The 26,220-nt window shown below is 37.4% G+C and overlaps 1 protein-coding gene across 7 annotated transcripts in view; it reads left to right on the plus strand.

The window, feature by feature from the left end:
* The window catches only part of ZNF385B (zinc finger protein 385B), a 362,959-nt gene that overhangs the window by 212,911 nt on the left and 123,828 nt on the right, over window positions 1–26,220 (plus strand). The window contains exons 1-2 of one of the 7 annotated variants that reach the window (XM_069574278.1): window positions 16,898–17,084; window positions 17,886–17,958. The exons of 4 other annotated variants lie outside the window; for them this stretch is intronic. The gene's annotated coding sequence lies outside the window, so the exon portion shown is untranslated. Of the gene's footprint in view, window positions 1–16,875; window positions 17,085–17,885; window positions 17,959–26,220 lie in introns of those variants that run through there. 2 more of the 7 variants (XM_069574277.1, XM_069574275.1) reach the window with 2 other exon arrangements.

Genomic DNA, 26,220 nt, shown 5'->3' on the forward strand with positions numbered 1-26,220 from the left:
AGTACAAAGGGATAGATTAGATACCTGGAAATGGGGTACTGCCATTACAATTAAATGAAAATGTAGAAATGGAATTGGAATAAGGAAGTGGCTGGAGGTTGGAAGAATTTTGAGGAACATGGTACAAAAATCTTAGATTGCCTTGAACAGACTCTTAGAAATATGGACTTTGAAGATGTTGCTAGTGGGGATACAGTAGGAAGTGAGAACATATTATTGAGCACTAGAAGACAGGAGATCTTTGTTGTAAAATGGCAAAGCTCAATGGGATTGTGCCCTTCAGTTACATTAAAAACTGGTAAAAGGTGAGTGGGTATATCTTATTAAGGAGAATTCCGAGCAAAATGTTGAAGATGTGCCCTGCTTCTTGCTGATTAAAGCAAAATGCAAGAAGAGAGATATAAGTTGAAAGAAGAACTTAAACAAAAAGGAACCAGGGCCTGATATTTGGGATATTCTCATCCTATTCGATGAAAAAAAAATGCTAAAATTAAGAGATTACCTCTGAAAGTATGGCATATATTTAAAAAAGGCCAAAGGTATGGCTATATCACCATATACAACCATCTTTGTTGTAACCTTTGAAAGATTAAAAGATGAGTGTTCAGTCATAACAGATTAATGTTATACATCAATTAAATTAGAGATCTTCTAGAAATCTGTTTGGCCCTCAGTCATCTCAACAAGAGCCAAAGATAGAGAAAGGATTATCTCAAAAAATGTTGTGGATGTAGCTTCTTTGTAATGGAGAGTATTGCTGTGCCATCCACAAGAAATCCACAACGTTCTTAAGAAAATTGTATCAGCAGTGAAGTGAAGTCGCTCAGTCATGCCCGACTCTTTGCAACCCCATGGATAGTACCCTGCACCAACCTCCTCCATCCATGGGATTTTCAAGGCACGAGTACTGGAGTGGGTTGCCATTTCCTTCTCCATGGAATCGATCGAACCCAGGTCTCTTACATTGTAGACAGACGCTTTACCGTCTGAGCCACCAGGGAAGTCTAATCAGCAGAGACACTACCAATTTGCATGGAAAGAAACAAGAGAGTACAAAATGAAAAGAGGCTGTTGGACTCCAAAATTCTACCTATAGGAAGTAGGTTGATAAGACTACAGTTGCACACGTATGCTCCTGTTCATGAAAAAGGGAGGATGACTCAGAGGGCAGAACCAGTAATCCAGGTACCAGAACTGAGAGCTTCTAGATAAGAACTACATCTTGATTCTGGCCTTGTCAGATCCCAAGCACAGAATCCAGTCAAGCTCACTCAAACTTCTTACCTGTGGAACAATGAGATAATAAATAAGTGTTGTTCTAAGCCCATAAGTTTGTTGATAATTTGGTATGTAGCAAAAGAAACCTAATACAGGTATTAATCACTAGATTCTCTAAAATATGCTAAAGAGTTTAGCTCATATAGTTCAAAAGAGAGGAAAACATGGTTCCTAGAGATTCTATGTATACTCCTAAACTGTTTACAAAAGATTTGCTCTGGAAATGTCTTTTAAGTGCTATACTATCTATATGGTTTCTATAGAAATGCAGTTTTTGAGCTTTCCAGGAAAGAATAAAGGAAGTTTACACAGCTGTTAAACAGCCCACAGTTTCCCACACAGAGGCCTAACTATTTAAACTAAAAAGGCCGAGGAAAGCTTTTTTACTTAAAAAAAAAAAAAAGCCAAATTCTTTGTTTTGAAAGTAGTAACAAAGATCAGATAGTTAAAGGATGATTCTTCCTTTGAATTGTCCTAATTTCAGATTTATAATTTTTTAAGTGATAGTTTTTACTTTTTACAATATAAGTTCTCTGTTTAGTGATTAACGCTAAATAAAGATAAAAATCAGATTATTATTTTTCATTGACATTTATTTTATGCTTGTATAAAAGTTTTTTTATTGTGATATCATAAATCTGCAGTCTGTGAGTCATTTCTAACTCATAGTAAGAGTTCACCTTTATCACTTGAGACAAGGGCTTTGTATCACAGTTTGAATAAGATATTGTTGTCCTGAGATGAGAGCGCTACTTAAAAAGCATGTTTTGGCATCGCACCTCCTCTTTATCTGAACTAGCTCAAAATAATGTAAAAATACTAATGTCAAAAATAACATCAAAAAATACTAATGTCAAAAATAACATCAGCTTACAATGGGCTTGCAGCAATGATGGTAGTTTTAGTAACTGAATCAACCGTAGGCCAAGTGCCAGTAGCTGGCTCAAGTCATATTTTAGGATATTATCTTCTGTGACTTACACTCGGGACATTGGGGCTTAGATGTAGGCAGTCACAAAGAAGACTAGAAGCCAGTGGTGGTGAACCATCTTCCCTGCTGTACCACACACAAAAAAAGTAGGTATGATAAAGCGTATGTTGATGAGGTGACAATGACTAAATAAGCATAGCTGCCGTTGCAGAGCAGTGGACCCTTTACAGCTTTGAGCTCTGTTCATTAATGAAACCTGTCAGAATTAACCACCTCTTATTCTAATATTTATTCAGATTTATTTGTGTTACTGCCAAATGAAGTTGAAATTAGAATTGCTTAACAATAATAAATTAAACAAACTACTAACCTATGCTAGTAGGCAAAGGGCTCAAAAGAAAATAAGAAGTAAGTCACTCAAGCAGCAAAGTGACTTTTTTTTAACTTTTACTTTCTTCTAGTAAATGGTCTTATTTTCTTTGGTCTTTTTGTCCTTTTTTGCCAGCTTTTTCTTTTCAAAGTTGAAAGAAATACATCTGGTTGTTTTACTTCCACCCCTCCCTTTCCCATCATCACTTATATGACCTGGTAGTGGAAATTATGTTTGGAGAATATGACAACTACACGTGTGCTCTTTAACTTAATGATATTAGAAAGATCTTGAAGGAAGATTGCTATAACTAAGGTGATCATTTATCCCAGTTTGCTTAGGACAGTCCCAGTCTATGCCTATTAATAGCCTCTCCTTTCATTCTCAAAACCCTCCTGGTTTAAATGGTAAATTACATAGTCACCTTAGCTGTAACTAAGCTGGGCTAAATGATGGTATATAAAAATGTTTGAACTTAATAGTTGAAATTTTGGTAGAACCAAGTTATTAATAATAGCGAGGACAGAGTTGCCTTTCTTGGCACTGGGGTCTGTGTGTACTCTACAGAACTTTGTCATCTTTTAGGAGTATTTTCAAGTATTTAGGCATTTTTTTTCTTGTTTATATGCAAGAAAATTGAACTACCCACATCCTTATAGAATTATAATAAATGAGAGGATATTTTTCCATTCAATAATTTAAAAAATATTCCTAACAAAAATTCTTATTGAAATTATATTTCAGAAATATAAATGGAGTTTTAATAAAATGAAATCATGGATTTGAAAAAAAACTTAGAGGACACTATTATTGCTGATAATTTGGAATGAAGAAAAAGTGTTTAAATGCAAAATATTTAAAATGCTACAGCAAACAGAATAAAATTAATAGAGTGCTGTCTTTTTCAGATAGTTTCATATTCTTTGTCATATATAATATTTGAAGGCTGTTTTTATTATGTTTCAGTGTTTATTATAGTTTAAAGAAACTGTTTCTTATCCCAGACAGGGTTTTCATTCTTACTAATAGCAAATAACTCATTTTTTATCATAATTTATAGTAACATTTTGGAGAAATTTAATTGAACCCTGACAAGTTATTTCCTTTGTCTCTCCTTCTAATAATAACTATTTATGGTGAGTTGAATAAATAAAGCTTACTGCAAAGAACTGATTTTAGGATCCCCATGTAGGTTGCAACAGACAGTATTCCCATTTGAAGATTCACAATGTTTCCTTACAATATACTTAGTACAAGGTTTTGGGGAGTTTTGAGAGGGCATTAGAGTCTGCTACCAATAAAAATGAAGACATAGCAGAGTAAAATATCTGGTGATTAAACTGCGAAAACCTTTCCATAAGTAGTTTAGACATACAACTTTCAGCTAGAGCCAACATACTTTCAGTTTAACATTCTGTTACCTTGTTAATAATTAATGTAATGCAGCAACCCCAACTGGACCATGAAATAATAAGACATAATTCCAAAGAATTTTATAATATATTTTTATGTAAAAAAATTGTCCAACAATCTTATAGTGTACTTTCATTCAGTATTTTTTTCCCCAGTTACCAAATAGTAGCACTTTTACAAGATGAAATTTGCTGTGGGGTTCTGCTGTTGTAAGCGTAACAGGGAGTTAATCGCAATGTCATACTTTCATTCTCAGCTGTTTAATGAGGTCTACTTATTGCCAAAGTAAAGCATTCTATAAAAATGTGGAGATGGTGTAATGATTGTTGTGATTGAATTGTGTGTTTTAGCCATCCAAGTTACTGAGACTATTAAATAACAGTGGCCAGTACTATACTTATGAGTTAATAAAATGGCAGTTATTTAAGGAAACAGTTTTTTTTTTTTTTTCCTAAGTAGACATTATGTTTGCCTGTGTGAACAACTAGAGAATGTAGAGCGCTCTTAACTACATCACTGCTGGAAGGTGTAAGTGTTTTCCAGAAAAAAAAAAAAAATGAAAAAGGGAGGAAGAGCAGGTAAAGAAAGAGAGATCCGCCAGCCTCAGATTTGCCTCAGTTTTGAGAGCATTCATAACTTTTTATTCTTCATAAATGGAGTATGCTCAGATTTCAGTGATTTAATTTTTGAAAAGATACTGTTCCTACACAATTTGTAATCTCAAAATAACTAACCACACTACTGCTAACATGACTATCTTTTCTCATTAGGAAGCATGAGATAGGCTCTTGGACTTGTTTTCCACTGAGGATAGGGAAAGAAGCTGTATGACACTTAGAGTTGCTGGAGTGGATGGGACCTTGGGGTCCAAGTGGCCTTATGGAATAGACCTGGAGGGAGACCCTCAGCTTCAGCCTAACAGCTCTGATGCTTGATAAATCACTGAAAGGCTCTGCCTGTGCCTCAGTTTACCTATTAAGGACAATCTACGCATTCCACCATGTCCAATTTACAAAGACAAGAGAGAGAATCTATGTGAACCCCAAGGAGAACACGTTCCTAGTGTAAAGTATGCAGAACAACGGATAAGTCACAGGAGAAGGAGAAGGGCCAGTTGCTTTTATTCTCTACTCTGAAGCCATAGCAGGTGCTGAGGTCACCATTGGGTAGAACAGTCTTGAGGTGCTTCTAAGAAATTAACCCAGCTTAGAAGGGATTAAGTTAAAGGTTCACTGGGGGAGCAACTTTCTAAGGATGACTGTTATACAAAGTCTTTTAAGAAGGTTTGTAGGAAAAGCATTAGCCAGCCCAATCCCCTGAATCCCACCGAGTTCTACCTGCTTGCTCGAGAGTCATGTCCCTCTAAGCACTTTAATGGCAGTCTGTATTTTCCGAGTCAACAAAAGTTATGTTCTACTCAAAGTAAAACATCTTCTAATAGAAATGTTCTCATTTTTCCTTAATCCAAGAACCACAGAGAAGCTGAAGAAATTTCATTTTGGAGCTATAGTATACAGATAATACAGAGAGGACTGAGTGAGCATTTTTAATTATATGGAACAAATCAGTAAAAAGAATAAAAAATACTAGCATAAAAAATTCATATGACTACAAAAAGAGTTTCTAAGAGTTTGAATATATATAGATATATGTGTGTCTGTATATATAGGTATAATTTATATTGAAATATTAAATATATAAAGTATATATTCATATATTGTTTCTTGTGAGGAATGAGCCACTTTGGGACTGAGATGTTTTATCTTTGCAATAAGTAGCTGGATAATTAGAAACTCTCCGAAGTCTCAGTAAACCTTTACTTTCCAGGTTTGTGGTTACCATTAGTCATCAGAAGTGTGTCAGGTAAAGCATGTATCTAAAATGAAAGCTGAAACCATCAAATGATATTTATGTAGTGGTAACCATGTAAAATTCTTCAAAGGGGACAGAAAGAGGATTTTTAAAGGAGAAATAAAAGCTACTATTTATTGAGCACTAGCACATTCTGGATGGAAAAACAATTGTAATAATAATAGCAACAACAGTAACAACAGTCACAGATAAAACAAGTAAATGGATGCAGGTAAAAGTCTCAGATGCCAGGCTTTGCACTAAACACCCATGGATACATTGTCTCATATCCTACCATGAAATATTAATAAATCCAACATGATCCCCGTCTTACAAATGAGAGACCTAAAACACAGATCCATTCATTTGCCAGACTCTACTGCGGCTGTGAAGCTTGTGTTGAAACCCCAGCTGTCTGTCCTCAGAGTCTGTTCCCTCTCTCACTCAGTTCTGACAACCTTGGAATAGGGCATCATCTACTGATGTAGATATTTGTTTCCCTGTTTAGGGGAAGTTTAGGTGACTTCTCTAGGGTCACACGCAGATTCTACAGCAAGGAAGTTAACCCAGCCCTTTTTAAACATGTGCTTTCTGCTATACTAGTCTACATTTCCCCTTTTTAGAACTTTTGCCTTTATGGTGAAAGTTTAATGAATCTTGAATTAGATATCTGACTATATTTTATCTGCCTCCCAAAAGAAAAATCAGCAGATCAACACTAGCAATAAATATTTATATCACAGTAACATCTGTTGTTGTGTTTTGTTTTTTTTTTCCAAATTGGCCTGTTACATAGGTTTCCATAGGAATCAATTCCTATCACTGACACAGGACAGTCTCACAATTCTAAACTTGTTTACATTCCAGTGATTAAACTTATGGTGTCTCAGTGACATTTTCCTTTTTGTTCATGGAGCTGCTAAGGTAGAGTAAGGCTTGGTCAATTATTTCTAAATTCTTGGACCCTATAGAAAACATTCTTCATGTATCAAGATTCAGTTTCAATGGAAATAAACAAATAGGAAATAGACATATAATCTGGACTTTAATTGGGGTTGAAGAAAACTGCTATTTCTCTCCCCTTTTCTGGAGTGCAGGAAATTGCTATGGATTAAAGAAGTGCCAATACAGCCTCCCATTTAGCCCACTTTAGAAATGTACACATGCTCTCTCTTTCCTTAATCTTCTCTTCTTTACTGGTCTCTTTTCCCTGTGGAATGTGTGTATTTGGGCAGCTCTGACTTGTTTGGATTTGATGGGAGAATGAACTGGAAGCTGGGTCATTCAGTGCTGGGCTGTCTGCTAATACAGGTAGAAATTAAAACAGTTAGAGCAGAGGCAAGCCCCCTGTTCACTTCATGTAAGCCATTGAGCAACTCGAGAGTAATGATGGTTTTTTTATTTCCTCCTGGCATTAAGACTGAAGAGCAAACTAACAAGTAACAAGAAAATTCAAAATTAAAGCTGACACGTCTTCCTTCATTTTCCCCAAAGTGTTTGAGTATGCTTATTATTTAATGCTACTTTGTCCCTTAAATATAGGGTATCCCAGTCAACATATAAAATCGTTTTAGATAATAGAAGTTTGCCTGAAAGCTAAGACCAAAATACGAAAAATATACCAGAGTGGCTGAAAGTGGGGACTTCTAAAATCCTGAAGTGCAGACTAATGCAGAGCTTTCTCTGAGATGCTAGGTAGGGTTCTTCAAGAGTTTCTGCCATTTTGTGACATTTTCCTTCTTTGTCTACCCCTCAAGCTCAGCCCTACTGTATCATCACATTTTGCCATTCAGATTCACCACCATTGATGGTGGGTCAGGAACATCATCCATGTACAGAAAGGACAGTGCGCTATAACATTTATATGGAAAAGAAAAGAGGCTTCAGTCACTAGGCATGCTGAACTCAGAGCTGTCAAGCAAATATGCCAGCCCAGGATGTCTGCTCAAAGAATCACTGTGGTGTGGCAGGTGATGAATGAGTGGTGTTCATGCCCTCAGGCTCCTTCCCGAGAGAGAGAGAGAGACTAAATTGGAAGATGATTTTAGCAATCATGGTGGGTAAGTCTGACAGAACTCAGATCCCACTTCTTACATTGGCAGGACTAGGTCTTGACTTGTGGGATGTTCAATACAGAGATGAGAAAAACCATCTTCCTTATTCATTCTGCCTCTTTGAAATGAAAATTTGCTCAGAACAAGATTTCTGATTTAAATCAGAAGCACTGTGGATCCAAAGAAAAGGGCCTGCAAAGTGCTCACCTTTCCAATGGTGGTTAGAGATGGGCATTGAGAAAATGGCACCCAGCTTTTGACCTCACCACAGAAAGTCAGGGCTTCCCTCATAGCTCAGTTGGTGAAGAATCTGCCTGCAATGCAGGAGACCCAGGTTCGATTCTTGGGTCCGGACGATCCCCTGGAGAAGGAAATGGCAACCTACTCCAGTATTCTTGCCTGGAGAATCCCAAGGACAGAGGAGCCTGGCAGGCTACTGACCATGGGGTGGCAAGAGTTGGACACAACTTAGCGACTAAACCGCCACCACCAGAAAGTCAAGTCTTATCGTGTTCAAGCCCCATCAGCTCCCAAAGGGATATGAAAGACCACTTTATCTTTTGAGAGAAACTAAATATAGGGCAAGGTTGTTTTACTTCATATTAATAGATTTAGAAATGGAATTTATTATTAGAAGAAACTAGAAGTTGAATATTCATTAGTACCCTTGATCCTCTTTTGAGCAGAAGACTTGAAAGAAAAGCTGGGTTTGGAAGCAATCTTTTTTAATCTTCTCTTTTTCCTGTGCTTTTGGGGCCAATGTTAAGTTCTGCCATCTGTAGAACATGTTCATTTTAAGTGTCTTACTTATAAGCTTCAGCTCTTTCAGGAAATTGTTTTTTGCTTATGTTACCTAAATGGCAGAAATTGGCTTTCATCTCACATCATCTCTGCATTATTAAAATGCAGCTTGTTGTGCAGAGTTTTAATGGACTCTTTAGGGCCTTTACATATTAATGTTACATACTAAGAACTATTAAAGCATTCCAAAAAAACATATTCACCAGTTAAATGTTCTGTTTTGTTTGTGATCATGAATGAAAAGGACAAGCTAGTTATTTTCATGGCCATTTAGAAAAAAGTTGTCATCTAATACAAACTTAGTTTCCTCAGATAAAGCAATGTAATCATATAATTCCAAGAAAGTCTAGAAATTATTACTCTCTCCTTTTGATGCATACCTTTAAATAATGAATACAAACAAAAACAATTTCAAACTACTTGATTATTTTAGCATGAAGTACTTACAGAAAATTCTTAATCTAAGACAGATTTTTCTTCTGTCAACAAGAAGAATGGGGGCAATCCTTAATTTTTCTTCAGCGGGTATATACTTAGGGATTCTGAACACTTTAAAAATATGTAAATGATGTTAACTGATCAACCAGGTAGAAGGGGCAGAGAGTAGGAAAGAAAATGAGAAAAAATACATCACTTTAAAATTATTCATCTCACTTTCCTCTCTCAATCTGAAAGGAGTACCATTTTCTCATCAAATATTTACTCAAATATTTGGTATTAAAACTTTGTTCAATCAAGGTAGTAACCTATAAAGTTGGGCCCTGGGTACCTACTTTTTAAACAGATGAGGTGGTGTCCTGGTATAATGCTGAGAGCTCTAGTTTCAGTTCAGTTCAGTTCAGTTCAGTCGCTCAGTCATATCTAACTCTTTGCGACCCCATGAATTGCAGCACACCAGGCCTCCCTGTCCATCACCAACTCCCGGAGTTCACTCAAACTCATGAGCATTGAGTCGGTGATGCCATTCAGCCATCTCATCCTCTGTCGTCCCCTTCTCCTCCTGCCCCCAATCCCTCCCAGCATCAGAGTCTTTTCCAATGAGTCAACTCTTCACATGAAGTGGCCAAAGTATTGGAGTTTCAGCCTCAGCATCAGTCCTTCCAATGAACACCTAGGACTGATCTCCTCTAGGATGGACTGGTTGGATCTCCTTGCAGTCCAAGGGACTCTCAAGAGTCTTCTCCAACACCACAGTTCAAAAGCATCAGTTCTTTGGCGCTCAGCTTTCTTCACAGTCCAACTCTCACATCCATACATGACGACTGGAAAAACCATAGCCTTGACTAGACGGACCTTTGTTGGCAAAGTAATATCTCTGCTTTTTAATATGCTGTCAAGGTTTGACATTGCTTTTCTTCCAAGGAGTAAGTGTCTTTTAATTTCATGGCTGCAGTCACTGTCCACAGTGATTTTGGAGCCCAAGGAAGTCTGTTGCTCTTTCCATTGCTTCCCCATCTATTTGCCGTGAAGTGATAGGACCAGATGCCATGATCTTCATTTTTTGAATGTTGAGTTTTAAGCTAACTTTTTCACTCTCCTCTTTCACCTTCATCAAGAGGCTCCTTAATTCTTCTTTGCTTTCTACCATAAGGGTGGCATCATCTGCATAGCTGAAGTTATTAATATTTCTCCTGGCAGCCTTTATTCCAGCTTGTGCTTCATCTAGCCTGGCATTTTGCATGATGTGCTCTGCATATAGGTTAAATAAGCAGGGTGACAATATACAGCCTTGACGTACCCCTTTCCCGATTTGGAACCCGTCTGTTGTTCCATGTCCTGTTCTAACTGTTGCTTCTTGACCTGCATACAGATTTCTCAGGAGGCAGGTAAAGTGGTCTGGAATTCCTATCTCTAAGAATTTTTCAGTTTGTTGTGATCCACACGGTCAAAGGCTTTAGCATAGTCAAAGAAGAAGTAAATGTTTTTCTGGAATTCTATTGCTTTTTCTATGATCCAGAGGATGTTGGCAATTTGATCTCTGGCTCCTCTGGCTTTTCTAAATCCAGCTTGTACATCTGGAAGTGCTTTGCATAGTATGGCCATTTTAATAACATTGATTCTTCTGATCCAAGAGCATGGGATATCTTTCCATATCTTTGAATCATTTTCAGTTTCCTTTATTAGTGTTTCATAGTTCTCAGCATAGCAGTCTTTCACCTCCTTGGTCAGATTTATTCCTAAGTAATTTAATGTAATTTTTAAGGGATTTTTTTTTTTTACTTTCCTTTTTTATATTTCACTTTTAAAGTAAAGAAATGCAACAGATTTCTGCACGTTAATCTTGTATCCTGCTAACTTGCTGAATGTTAATCAGTTTCAGCAGTTTTGTTGAATTCTTTAAGGTTTTCTGTATGTAGTATCATGTCATCTCTATATGGTAGAAGTTCCACCTCTTCCCTTCCAATTTGAATACCTTTTAATTCTGTTTCTTGTCTGACTGCTGTGGCTAGGACTTCCAATACTATATTGATAGACATGGTGAGAGTGAATATCCTTGTCTTATTCCAGATTTTAGTTTGAAGGCTTACAGCTTTTCATCATTGAGTATTATGTAGGCCATAGGTTTGTCATAATGTTAAACTATGTTCCCACTATGCCTACTTTGGTAGGAATTTTTATCATGAATGGATGTTGAATTTTACCAAATACTTTTTCTGTATCTTGCAGTAAAGTGGTTTTGATAGTAATAACAGATATTTATGTAAGGTACAAGTTTTGTTCTTGAGGTGGGTTACCACAAAAAGAATAGTTAGTTCTGTCTGGGTTTAGGCGAAAGAAAGGAGATTGACAAAGACTCTATAGAGAAGAACTGAACTGAACATGAATTTGAATATTATTTGAACTGAATAATACATAATATAAATTTGAACTGAATTTGGATGTTATTCACCAGATGAACAAGATACAGACAGTATAAGAGCACAGGACTATAGGGCTAAGGCAGCATAAAGCCTCAAGACCTACAGAGAGCCTGTGTGGGCAGAATGCAAGCATGAGCTAAAACATGCATGGGATAGCTAGAACCGGTGGAAAAGGCTTTACTTGACACAGAAGTTTGGATTTTTATGGGAAGCCATGGCTGTTTCAAGTAGAGTTTGTCAGCTCTTCATAAACGTGTTCTAGGAAGACCACTCTATTCAAATATGACAAAGCTTAGATGCAAGAAACCCACCTAGAAGGTTCTCACAGAGGCACAGGGAAGAGGTGATGAAAGTGAGAGTAGCGGCTATGGAGTGGAGGGGGAAAGACTGTAAGACGTGAGGAAAGGGATTTGTCTAAAATCACCGAATGGATGGGGATGAAGAAAGAAGAGGAAGGTCTCTATAATCCCTGTTAGCTTTTGCCTTCTATGATTCAGTTATTCAAGACTGCTAGGTCAAAACCTCTTGATTCAAGAGAAGATTTTCATAAACATACTTGATGTAAATATATTTTAGAGCTTGATAAAATGGCTATTGTCTTGCTTTTAAACTATTAGAATCATTGTGTCTTTGAAGGGAACTTAATAATATTGGCGCCGAATAAGTAGGGTATAAAAAATTGATTGTTTATTCAGAAGACATACCATAGACAAGTAAAGGGGCACTGTTAAGTCACCCTGAATCATGTGGCATATTGTGAAGAGGCAAAAACAGTCCGGTTAAGTGCTCACATTCAGAAATTCTATGAGACAGCTTAATATGAATACCCAGGAGACTCAGAAAGCCAGAAACAACAGCAGAGCCTGTAAGCAGCAGCCACAGCTAACCTGAATTCATGCTAAAAATTCCTCCTACCCATCCCCACCCACCTTCCATTTGCTTTTGTTTTTTCATTCTGGCTGTGTTTGTCACTTAGCAAATTTCTTTATCTCTCCTTGATCCCACCCCATTCACTCCAGCCCACTGTAAGAACATACCAATAACTTGGTTCTCACAAAGGCTACCGTGTCTTCTCCATTGCCAGCTCCAGTCGCATGTCCCCCTCCTCAGCCTACTTGATCTTTATGTTGTGATTATGAAATTCTCTCATTTTCCCTCTGTGACATCATGATCACCCTTGTTGTCACTCACCTCTGTCCACTTTGCCACTGTCGGCTCATGGGCTCCTCCTTCCTGGAACTCTACTCTCCCTGGGCCATTCATCCATACATACAACTTCTGTGTGTAGCTAGTGTCTCTTCTAGGGCCTGAGTCACATCCTTATGTTCCAAAAACAAAATCTAACTTTCTACTAAACATCTTCACCTGTTTGTCCCTCAGGCAACTCAAATTTAACACATCCCAAAGTGAACTCCTTCTTCCTCAAATGTTTGCTTTTTCTGATTACAATCTCTCATCTTGTCATGACTACATCTCTGCATTCATCTGCTGGCATTTAACCTGCTTGCCACGCTAAGCAGGTGAAACCTCATTTTTTCTAGCAGATATATTGTACCCTATAAATTCTGAGTCTTTGCACATGCTTAGAAGACCTTCTTGTTACACATAACAATAAATAAATACATACAGTCATTTACTTTACCTGTCTGAGTTTTACTGAACATTCAAACCTCTGTGCAAGACTGACTTCCTCCAGAAAAATTTTTGACCTCAGGCCTCCATTATTAAATACCCATCTTTTGTAGTTTTATGGTGGATTATACTCTGTTAGAGCAGTTCTCAGTTAGGGTGGGAGGGAGAAGGGTGGGAGTGGGAGGTAGGAGGGTAATTTTTGTCCTTAGGGGACATTTGACAATGTCTAGAGATACTTGGTTGTAATAAAGAATTGGGGTGCTCCCAGCACCTGGTGAGTAGAAGCCAGGAGGCTGCTAAATAGCCTACAATGTAAAGCCCCTACAACAAAGAATCATTCAGTACTAAATGTCACTAGTGCTGAGGATGAGAAAACCCATTGTATTGTAACTGAATACTATTTCTTTTTCGATTTCTCTCACTAAACTATAAGGTTTGGAGAAGAGGAATTGTGTCTTATTCAACATTGTACATACAATAGCTAAAAGCTATATGCAGGAAGTAAAAGCTGCTTGGCAAATGGTACATGCTCAGTAAACATAAGTGCATAAGCAGGTGGGATAGATTGATGGATGGTTTGAATGGTGTCACATTCAGACCCAGAGAGAAAAACTACATATGTGGACAGAGGCAATAGGTTCTGAGGTTATACTTCAAAAATAGTATGGCAAAACCAATACAGTATTATAAAGTAAAATAAAGTAAAAATAAAAATTTAAAAAAAAATAGCCTTGATGCCACTTCTACTGTTTGAAATCTGATCATGGAGAGCAGTAGGAGGGCTCAAACTATGGATTCATGTTTCTGTCTTGTTGCATATTTAAATATATTTGATTTTACTTATTTAAATATTGTGCTATATTACTTGTTGAGTGAGATATAAAAAATGTTTGTACCCATTACTAGTAACTGACATAGTTCTAAGTACCTACTGTAAGCAAGACGTTTTAGCATGTTGTGATGGGAGAATAGGGTTTGGTTTAAATTCTGGCTTAGTTTCAATACTGAGTTTTATATACCTAAGCAAGTGTAATAGTGGCATTTTCTCAGTTATAAGCATAGTGTTGTTTTGATAATTACATGGACTAAAGTCCTTGTTATGGAAACCATTTCCTTCTGCCTCTTCTAAAAACTGCCTATATTAGTTAGGAATTACACTTGACTCTGATAGTAATGGCTTATGAAGGTAGTTTATTTTTCGCCCACACAAAAGAAGTCTGGAGGTCTACAATCCAACATCTGTATTATGCCTGCAAAAATTCATTAAGGAAACCAGGGTCTTTTTAGCTCAACATTTTGCCAGTCCTAAATATGGCTCTGGTACTTCGAATGTCTACTGGAGCCCCACTTACCACTTCTGTTCGCCAGGCAGCAGTCTAAAGGGTAGGTTGAAGAAAGTCATGCCCTCTTTCTTTTAAGGAGCCTTCCAAAACACATTTCTGCTAAGAGTAAGTGTGTTCTTGTATAAATTCCTTAAGACTTAGTATCTTAGAATTTAAAGGACAGAAATGTAGCATTTAAAGAATGCATTTATCATTCTATAACATTATTTTACCACCTCCAAATTAATGCGTGTACATACATATGTATATATTCCCAAATAAGTTTACTATTTTTGATGCAGGCATATACAAATGGAGATCATTAGTTCTGACATTCAAAACTTATTTAATTTTTTACAATCATATTGTTCACTAAGAAAAGGGTAGAAACAGTGATACCTCAGTAGCACTGAGCACACCTAGTATCCAGATCTGAATTTCTAAATACCTTCTCTAGTAAACAGAAGAAGAAGAAGAAGGAGGAGGAGGAGGAGGAGGAGGAGGAGGAGGAGGAAGCAGTGGCACCCCCCTCCAGTACTCTTGCCTGGAAAATCCCATGTACAGAAGAGCCTGGTGGGCTGCAGTCCATGGGGTTGCTAAGAGTTGGACACAACTGAGCGACTTCACTTTCACTTTTCACTTTCATGCATTGGAGAAGGAAATGGCAACCCACTCCAGTGTTCTTGCCTGGAGAATCCCAGGGATGGGGGAGCCTTGTGGGCTGCCGTCTATGGGGTCGCACAGAGTCGGACATGACTGACGCAGCGTAGCAGCTGTAAACAGAAGTAGGCATCCTTGGAGATCAGGGCTAACATCACCAGTAGTAAGTCATCACTATCACCTATTCCTTGATATGAAGTGGTAAAAAGGACACTTTACCTCTGTGGTATTCTTTCAAGAAACTCATAATTCCATATCAACCATGAAAGAAACATGTAAACAAACCCAAATTGAGTACTAGTACAAAATACTAGTACTTCTCAAACTTTTCAACTTCAAGATTAAAAAAAAGGAACAACTGAGAAAACTGTCAGGGACTAGAGGAGACTAAGGAAGCTTGATAAGTAAATATAATATGGTATTTTGGGATTGTATTCTGGATGCGGAAAGAATATTAGTGCAATATAAATGAAGTCTGGACTTCTGTTAATAGAAATGTACCAATATTTATTTCTCAGTTTTGACAAATGTACCATGCTAATATAAGGTGTTCATATTAGACGAAACTGGGTGAGGAATATACAGGAACTCTCTGTATTAACTTCATAATTTTTCTATAAAGTCAAATTTATTCCAAAATGTAGTTTATTTAAAAAATACAAATTTCTGACACGTATTGAAAGGCTGTTATATTCACTTGTATAGGACACTGTTCCCAGTATATTTGATTGAGTATATTTTCCAAGCTTGCATAGACTTTGTCTAGTTTGTTTTCTGATGTCTCCCTAATATCTAAAATACCTGACATAGAGTAGGCTTGTTAAATGTTGAATGAATACATGCATATTACCTTCTGAGAACAAATTTATATGTTAACCTAAGGATAACACTAGGGAAGAAAATGCACATGAAAAACCCCTCTCATCTGTTTCTGAGTCATTGTGATTTCCCAATGTATTATTTTGTAAATTATTAGGGCATTCTGATTAGCCCTCTACTGGACAGTCCAGGAATAGTTTGTTCCATTAGGAAAACAAGAGAGAAAGATCCTGGAGGAGTTGGTAACTGTCAGGTTCTTTATCAGAAAAATGGAGGTTTGTGCCACGGATTCTAATTCAAGGAAACTGAAGCCTTTTTATAATCCTATGAGATTAACAGATCAGGTATTAGAAAGTGGCACAGTACTAATTTTCTATAGATTAGTCATCTTATCTCTATTACTATAAAAAATATCTAATGGGTAAGGCACTTGATTAAAATCCTGGCCTCACCACTTACTAGATATGTGATTATAAGAAAGTTTTTAAATCTCTCTAACCCTCAATCTCTAATAAAAGTGAGGTAGTGTACCTCACAAAGTATATGTACAATCCTTTACTAATGAAAATACAAGATAGATTACTATAACAAATGCTCAAGAATACAGTGACTCTCACAAACTAGAGGCTTGTTTCTTCTTACCTAACAACCCATGAATGGAATAACAGTTTTTTGGAAACTCAGGCTACTCCATCTTGTTGCTTAGCCACCTCTGATCTGCATTCCGTTTTTTTTTTCTCCCCACATGTTCAACTCAACCTCACTTCCACATTCCAGGTCACAGGAAGGAGAAACTCTGAAGGAAACACATCTTTCCTTCCGAGGGTATGACCCGGAAGTTATCACTTCCACTTACGTCTCATTGGGCAGAACCTAGTCATGTGGCCCCAGCTAACTGCAATGAAAGCTGGGAAATGTTTTCTTTAGCTGGGGAGCTATTTGGCCAAACTAGTATTTTTATATTGTGGAGACTGACAAGAAAATTAGCAGAGCCTGCCATAAGCACTTGGAGTAGTGCCTTACATGGAATGAATGTCTCCAAATGACATTCTATTTAACTCATCTGAAAGAGGATGAGAGTAAAAGGATAAGGTAGGTGGCAACATTTTATCAACTATGACTTTTGCCGTTAGTCAGAATTTAGGATGGACCTTTCTGGGAAGCTATGTTTGCATTTGAAAACTTGTTTATCATCTTCAAATTAAGACACAGCTCCCAAGAAATGATTTATATTCATCCTAAGGAAAATAAGCTGCAGAATTATTTCAAAGTGTACTTGTTTTATATGTAATGGCCTCAGCTAGCTTTTCCTCTAGCTTAGGAAACTGATAGATTAATTTAGGAACAGTGTCCTGGTAGAAAAAGAAAGATACAAAGTACAATTATGTTACTTATTTTTATATAGAAATTCTTTTATTTGTTCAGTTGTAATTTTGTTAATTGGAATTCTACTTTCTACTTTTAGCATGGGTTCACTTTTAAACTTTTAAGAATAATTTATACTTAGAGATGTGAGACTGCATCTTTAGGAAATTTTTTTCCATTTTTCTATTGATTTAGTTTGATTGGTTTCCTGAGGATATTTACTTTAACATGCTAAACTTGGACAGTTTTGTTCCAGACAAAGCAGTTTATACAGAGTCCCATTCATGCTAAGCTTACCTAGGGCATTCATACATTCATGGGTTCCAAGTGTATGTTGTCAGACCCTCATGTGATCTCTCAGACCACACTGCTTTCCAGTTGGTAGCTGGACGCGGCTTGGTTGGCCCTGCCCTTGAGTTGACATCAGCAGTTATGAAGGATGAACATGATACTGACGGTGTTAATGAGCTTGGCTTGCTATGAGAAAATGCTATAGCCACTTAAACAACAGCCATTTATTTCCCACAGTTCTGCAAACTAGAAAGTCCAAGGTCAAGGTTCCCGCAGATTCTTTTTCTGGTGAGAACTCTCTTCCTGGCTTGTAAGTAGTTGCCTTCTCTGTGTGTCCTTACGAGGCAGATAGATAGTGCTCTGGTGTTTATCTTTTGTTAGAAGGGGATCGGGGCTTCCTAGATGGCACTGGTGGGAAAGAACCTGCCTGCCAGTGCAGGAGACACAGAGACACTTGGGTTCAATCCCTGCTTGGGAGGAGGGCATGGCAACCCTCCCTCCCTGGAGGAGGGCGTGGCAACCCACTCCAATATTCTTGCCTGGAGAATCCCCATGGACAGAGGAGCCTGGTAGGCTACAGTCCATGGGGTCACAAAGAGTTGGACACAATTGAAGCAACTTAGCACAGCACACATAAGGGCATCAGCCCTATCGTATTATGGCCCCACCTTTATGCCCTCATTTAACTATCACCTCTCCATAGGCCCTGTCTCCAACTATAGTCACATTGAGAATTAAGGCTTCAACATAAGAATTTTGGGAGAATACAAGTATCAGTCCATAACACTGACCTCTCTTTTATTTATCATGACAGATACAAAGGGTGAATGTTTTTTCAAATACTTGTCTTGTGTCATCCTAGGTAATCTACCTAAAATTTCCTATAGCAGAATAAAGATTGTTCCAGGGGCTTCCTTAAGTCTCTCTCTCTAATGAGATAACCAGGATTTGGTAACTGTCAGGTTCTTTATCAGAAAAATAGAGGTTTGTGCCATGGATTCTAATTCAAGGAAACTGAAGCCTTTTTATAATCATATGAGATTAACAGATCAGGTATTAGAAAGTGGCACAGTACTGATTTTCTATAGATTAGTCATCTTATCTCTATTACTATAAAAAATATCTAATGGGTAAGGCACTTGATTAAAATCCTGGCCTTACCACTTACTAGATATGTGATTATAATAAAGTTTTAGCATGGGTTCACTTTTAAACTTTTAAGAATAATTTATACTTAAAGATGTGGGACTGCATCTTTAGGAAATTTTTTGGCACCACAAAATGCTTTAGGAGTTATAAAATGCTAAGATATTGCAATGTAATAAAATATTTACAAAGCACTCTACAAGGCACAAATTTCTTGCTTACATTAGTTCTTGAATTGTCATAGTAACTCTGTGAGAATGCTTGGAACATTTTATTGACTCTATCTTATATACTATAAAATAGAAGTTTGGGGAAGTTCAGTGATTTTCCTAAGGTCTCAGAGCTAATAATTAATTGACACAGACTTTATTCCAGGCCTTCTCATTTATAGTCCACAGTAGGCCAAATAAAAGTTTGAATTTGGCTCTAGAATCACTTAGATTTGGTTTTAATCCAAGATTTGTCACTTAATAACAGTAAGTTGGCAAGTTACTTAGCTCACTAAAATACCTCAATCTTGTCTGTGACATGGAAATAAGAGAGTCCATCTCATAGGGTTCTAATGAAAATTAAATTATGTAATGCCCAGAAAACACTTAGCATAGCACCTGCTGCATAAAAAATTGTTCCAAATTGTTGGTTATTATTTTTAAGCACATATTAAATCCTGTTGCATTGAATTTAACTCAAACCAGATTTATACATTTTACTAGACTTTAGAATAAAATGTTATTCAAACTATGTAGGCTATTGACTAATCTCAAAACACTTTACAAACTTATAAGTGTTAAAATTCATAATAAGGATTTTATTGAGATTTGGGCATCTGAATCTGACCTCAGTATCTGTGTGTAAGGGGACGACTGGATGGACATGAGTTTGAGTAAGCTCCAGGAGCTGGTGATGGACAGGGAAACCTGGCATGCTGCAGTCCATGGGGTCACAAGGAGTCGGACATGACTGAGCAACTGACCTGAACTGATCCTTATCCTTGACTGGTCAAGCAACAGATTAAAACAGTTAACAATTAGCAGATATTTTAAACTCTACCAGTTATACTTTAAGCAAACCAGTGGGATGTTTTTAGTTATCTGACTTTGGTTTCAGGTCATTTAGTGCTCATTAATAAAGGAAACTGAGTTTGGAATTCTCATTTTGCATTTCACACCAGAAATAGTCAATATAGTCTAATAACTGAGATCAGAGAAACATTCAAGAAGCAAAGATTTAGTTGCTTGAAATTGCTGTACAGGAAAGTCAGATTATTTGTGACTATTTTCCACATTATCCAGGATTTCATCCATTGAAATATACACTTTTTTCTATTTGTCTTGATTCTACAAGCCTAAAGTAAGAGGTCATCATCACATAGACTTAGGTCAACCATATTGACTGAAAAATACTCGTCTAATATGTCCCGATTTTTCAAGTAATTTAATGTATATTATATGGGTAAATTAATAACACAAACTTTAATTTGTTTTGCCCATTAGTTCTGTTTCTCATGGACTAGGAATACAGAATAGGTAATTAGAGACTTTCATACATTTCTCTATTTAATATGTATGCATGTTTGTGGTTGTATGAGTATGGGAATGTTCTTATTCAGATAATTCTAGTTAAAGTTTCATGCAGCAGGTCAAATAAGCTTTTCTCAAGTAGAAGAAACTACAACAAACCAGGAGTTAACACAGTTAACAGTTGGAGCAAAGTCAATTAGCAATGTAAATGTCATTACCTCTGATTTGTGATCAGCTGAACAAACAGTGAAGGGCCAGTGTGACTTTCAGGCTTCAGGAACAGAATAAATGACTTTGAAATGTAAAAGAACTGGTTCATCTTGGGTACAGAGGTTAGTCAGTTCTGAATCATCTTGATTGAGAATTAATAATACTGATGCTTGAGTTGTTCCTAAATGGGTCTCAGTTCTGGTCAGGGCAACTATGAATACATGGATGAGTAAGGTGGATGAGAGCATAAAATTATTTTCTTTCTTTGCCTCATAGATGACCTCAGGGTGACTGTACACACACAGACAGCCACACATTCCCCCATGGTTTTGATTTGAGAAAGCAAGATAGATAAACCTATGACATCAGCTTGTTTTTGTGTTCAATTGTCATAGTTTTAAGATATGGTTTAATCTGTGGTATGTACCCAGAAAGGATGTATGTAACTCACTCATTGCCCTTGTAACATATGCTCATTGTATTTTCCCTACTAGCTTCTTGAGAGCAGAGACCATGTCTTACTCAGGATGAACACACAGCCTGGTTCATAGTAGATGCTTAAAGAATGTTTGAGTGAATGTATAAATGGCTTTGAGCTTGTGAATGGAAGTTATGGTCCTTAAATTTGCAACATACATAAATAAAAACATAAAATGAAGAATGTATTAGTGTGTATGGATGTTTATACATGCGTAAACTTATACCGTATTCAAAGTACTGTCACTAGTTAAGCAATTAATATCTAAGGTGTTTAGCCAGCAATTACAACCTATCAATATGTAATTAAATAATGAAGCAGGAAAAAAATTTGAACTTTCTAGTTTCTTAATGTGATAACAATAGACATATGTCAGTTGCAAAACATTATGAATGTTAAATATATCATCCCAAGAAAGTTGACAGAAATTCAAGCCCACTGACATATTTATTCATGGCACAAGTTTTGGGGGTGTTTTTGGCACAAAGACAGACTTAGTTCAAACCACAAAGCAATTATTTTGTTAATTGTTTCCCTTACTGTGGACAGAAATACTATTCATTTTAGTAATTTATGAGAAATACTGAAATCTAATTATCCAAACATTTGTTAAAAATCAGTTATGGCTTTTTTCTAATATGAAGTTATACAACTTATAAGGATTTAATAAACTCTTAAATTAGCCTGATTCCCACCCCTCACGATTAGTATTATAAAAGAGTACAGGTCTAGTTGCCACATGTTATACTAGAAATATACTGACATAGCATGGGCAGAGACTATTTAAAGTAGACACCAGCTCTGTGTAATTAGACAATCATAGTTGTAGGTCTTACAGATGGAAAAAAGAGCTATATTCATGTATACTTTGTGGTATATTATTAGAAAAACTCTGTGTTTCACTGTGAAATTGTGTGTCTTATATAGAATTAACTTTATATTATCTACTCAAATTAGAAGTGCTGCTGCTGCTGCTAAGTCGCTTCAGTCGTGTCCGACTCTGTGCAACCCCATAGACGGCAGCCCACCAGGCTCCCCCATCCCTGGGATTCTCCAGGCAAGAACACTGGAGTGGGGTGCCATTTCCTTCTCCAATGCATGAAAGTGAAAAGTGAAAGTGAAGTCGCTCAGTCGTGTCCGACTCTTAGCGACCCCATGGACTGCAGCCTACCAGGCTCCTCCGTCCATGGGATTTTCCAGGCAAGAGTACTGGAGTGGGGTGCCATTGCCTTCTCCCCAAATTAGAACTAGAAGTAGCTTAAATGGAAAAAAATATATATATTCTAAAATCTCATTTGAGAAGAGAGCTTTGGCTTACTAATCCTGACCTTAAAAAACAGGATCCCCTTGATCCAACAGGGAGTGAATAGCCTGCTCATTGTCTCATGGAATGTTCTGAAGGCCTCAAACAAAGTCTTAATTTTATTTTAGTAGCCCAATGGTATAAGACTTCTTCATGTCATATTTGTGCGTTTATAGGTAATGATTAGTTTCTACTGCCTCAATATATTTTCATATGGACTTCTTATATCCCATATGAAGAATGCTTGAAGTCATCTTTAACAGAGTTCTTCCTCAATTTCTTTTTCTCTGGCAAAAGGACAAGTCTTTGTTACCACAAGCTTAAGTCTTAATACCTTCATCAGGAAGGTAAACATGCTAGTATAGCAGAGATTACTGGATCCAGTCAGTGGGATTTAATCTGTTTTTTGTTGAACTGCCAGAATTTTGTAACCCATCATGGATATGGGATTGGAGCTGAGATCCAAACACCTTCTGCCCTCTTCTCCAAATTATAACTCTATGTATTACTAACATTTCTTTGCCACTGATTTTCTCTGAAATCATTATATTTGAGTTTGGTGGTTGTTAAATAAATATTTGTACAGAGCTAGGTGTACCTACCACGATTGTGGATGGACAGATAGATAGAGGCACATTCAACATGATGTGGTAGGTACGGTGATGTGGAATGAAGTGTTACAGGAACACAGTGGCAGGACACTTCACCCAGCCTTTCTTGTTCAAAGAGGGATTTCCTTTCTTAAAAATGGATAGAAATATGCAGATTAAAGTGGAGAAAGAGAGCAAAGGGTCAGCGGGAGACAATCACACAGGTGAGAAATATTTAGCATGATGGATACAAAGGACGAGAAACAGATGTGTGTTGCTGATGTAATGTTTGAGACAAGCGTGGTACAAAATGAAGCTCAGATGATAGAAGTCTCACTATGGAGGACCATTTAAGCCCTACTAGTGTAAATCACATGCGAAGGCAAAGGTCTATGGGCATAGAGACCGGTTGGCATTGTTCATGCCACAGTCCCAACATTGTGCATTGATCTGACACACAGGTCCTGGTCCTCAGCAAGTATTTGTTAAATACATGAGCGTAAAAAGATTTTAAGCAGAAGAGTTGTGTGTTTCAATTTACATTGTTCTGGCAGCAGCCTTGGAGATGGATCTAAGAAGAATGAAGGTGACTAGTAATGATGGGAAGAGGTGACAGTCTGAACTAGAGTCAGAGATGAATTTGGTGGATTCGTATTGGAGGGCTGAACATCTAGGAGCTGGTGGTTGTGTGGCTGTGAGAAGAAAAGCAGAGATAAGAGGCAAGTGTTACCATAGAGATGCCATCATTTAACTTAAAGAATATAAGGAGAGGAGTTGTCTAGGGGAGGAATCAAGTTCAAGTTTTTCTGCTAACCTATCATAATTCAGTTGTTTCAACTTTTACTTTAAAAATGTACCCAGGATGAAATTCTTACATGTTTTCAATGACAATATTATAGCACTTAAGCATTTTTAAATATCCTGTGGACATTACATTAGCATTACATGGAAAACATAATCTGAAAACATGAACACTTCACCTTTAAAATTTTCTTTTTTATTTTAATGACACCAAAGTATTTTGACATAACTAATTTCTACTTATTTTTCATACAGAAATTCTGGTAGAGAAATATGTTAATTCTGTCCTCTTTTTTTGTTTGTTTGTTTGGCATTATTCCCCTGGGCTGACCCCATTGAAGTTGGGGGTGGAATCAGCTGCCACCTTGGAGCCTCACTCCCAGACAAGTAGCCTTTGAAAACTTCTCCACTTTACATAGAAAAGGAGCAATGCTTGGAGGCCAGGGGAAATTCCAAATGAACAGTATTTCTACTTCTGTTTCTCAATTGGATTTTAACATTTGATGAGGAGCAAAACAAACTCACCAGAACAAAGAACCATCCTTCATTTGAACTTAAAGTTCAAATAACGTTAAGTTTAACTTGAACTCATATGGTTAAAGGTATTGTTAAAATATATAATTCTTGTTCAGTGAAGGTTTATAAGAAATATTAATTTTTTTTCTTACTCTTTGGCACTAGCTCTCTTCCTCTTCTAAACAGGTCTTTTATTATCTCAGGATATTCCTTCAGGGGGCTTCCCAGGTGGCACTAGTGTTAAAGAACCTGCCTGTGAATGCAGAAGACAGAAGAGACGCAGGTTCAATCCCTGGGTCGGGAAGATCCCCTGGAGGAGGAAATGGCAGCCCACTCCAGTATTCTTGCCTGGAAAATCCCATGGACAGAGGAGCTTGGTGGGCTGCAGTCCATGGGGTCGTCAAGAGTTGGACTGGACTGAGCATACACTCGCACATTCCTTTAGGATGAGTAACTTCATCCTCTCCTATTTCAGAGTAATATCTCTCAGCCCAAATAAGTTTGGTTCTAGACATGGTTAAGGGGCATCCAGTTGGCAATAGCCAGTGGATATCTGGCTCTGAAGAGCTGAGGCTTGGGCAGAGGTGGGGCTCGGAGTAGCAGTTATTGGCAGAGGCAGTGCCCTGAGAGGCGAGGATGACCCAGTGAGAGGATGTAGAGGGCCACCAGCAGAAAACCAATGGTAGAACACAAACATCCACACCCACAGAATCAGAAGAGGAAGAGGAAGCCTCAGAGAAAGGGCAACTCAAATCGAGAGACCAGCGGAGGCCAGGAGAGTCATGTCCCGGAAGGCAGAGCTAAAGAGAAGTTAAAGAAGGAAAGAGGGAGAGAGCAAGAAAGCAAAGAGCTCCTGGGCAAAACGCGTTTGTCTCTCTTATCAACCTGCCTCCTTAACCTGCTTCCTGCACCATCCTCCATTCTTACCCAGCTCTTCTGCACCATAAGAGAAGATGATGGTTCTTTGTTTCTGTGCATATAAGTGTTAATGATTTCTGCCATTCAAAAAGAAAATTTCCACTATGTGCAAGTATAACTCTATATTAGCTCCTTTTAGTATCACTTCCATCTATTTTGTTTATAGGTTTTGTGGCTTTTAATGGTATTTTCCTGTAAGCAGCTATATAATTAATTTGACTCTAATGCGAGTGTTGCAATGGTTCTTATTTTTGTGGTTATCCAGCAGATTTTACCATTGTTTACTAAGGGATATTTTTCAGTCCACTCTGCTCCTTGTGCAGGATGAAACAGATAAATACCTTGCTCAGAGACAAATAGAAATAGTTTAGATTCTGCTTCTATGAACTTTCTGCTTTGTTGTTTGCACTAAGAGAACTCCTAACAATTTTAGAAGGATAAACAGAGAAGTTCATTTTTATTGTACCGCATTCTGAGCAAGGACAATGCTGCGTGTCCAATTTGTATCAGCTTTGGTCTATATTTAATCCACAAAAAGGTGCAGTGCTTTTTTCCCTGAGTAGATTGTGGTGTAGCTGTGTTCTATCCACTGCCTAATACAGTTTATATGTAAGAGTCAAACCCCTTAACCTAGGCAAGGGTAGTATTTCTATAAAGGACCTTCATTTTATTAATTTGTATTTTGTGCATTTGGGGCTTCCCTCGTGGTACAGTGGTAAAGAATCTGCCTGCCAGTGCAGGAGAGGCAGGTTCAATCCCTGGGTCAGGAAGATCCCCTGGAGAAGAAAATGGCAACCCACTTCAGTATGCTTGAAGGGAGAATCCCATGGACAAAGGAGCCTGGCGGGCTCAGTCCTTGAGGTCACAAAAGAGTCAGACACGATTGAGCAACTAAACAACAAATTTGCACATTTACCCTGGGGAAAGGCTTTGTTATCAATCTTAAAGATCATTAAGTGATTTTTAAAATCATTCCTTTGGGTTTATAAGGACACAGATATAAGTAAAAAGCAGGTAAGATGGATCTGATAACAATGCTATACTTTTTATCAAGTGAATGTTAGATTTCATTATAAACTTTCTTTTCTAT

The sequence above is a fragment of the Ovis canadensis genome, chromosome 2, assembly GCF_042477335.2.
Source record: "Ovis canadensis isolate MfBH-ARS-UI-01 breed Bighorn chromosome 2, ARS-UI_OviCan_v2, whole genome shotgun sequence".
In the NCBI taxonomy this organism is placed as follows: Eukaryota; Metazoa; Chordata; class Mammalia; order Artiodactyla; family Bovidae; genus Ovis; species Ovis canadensis.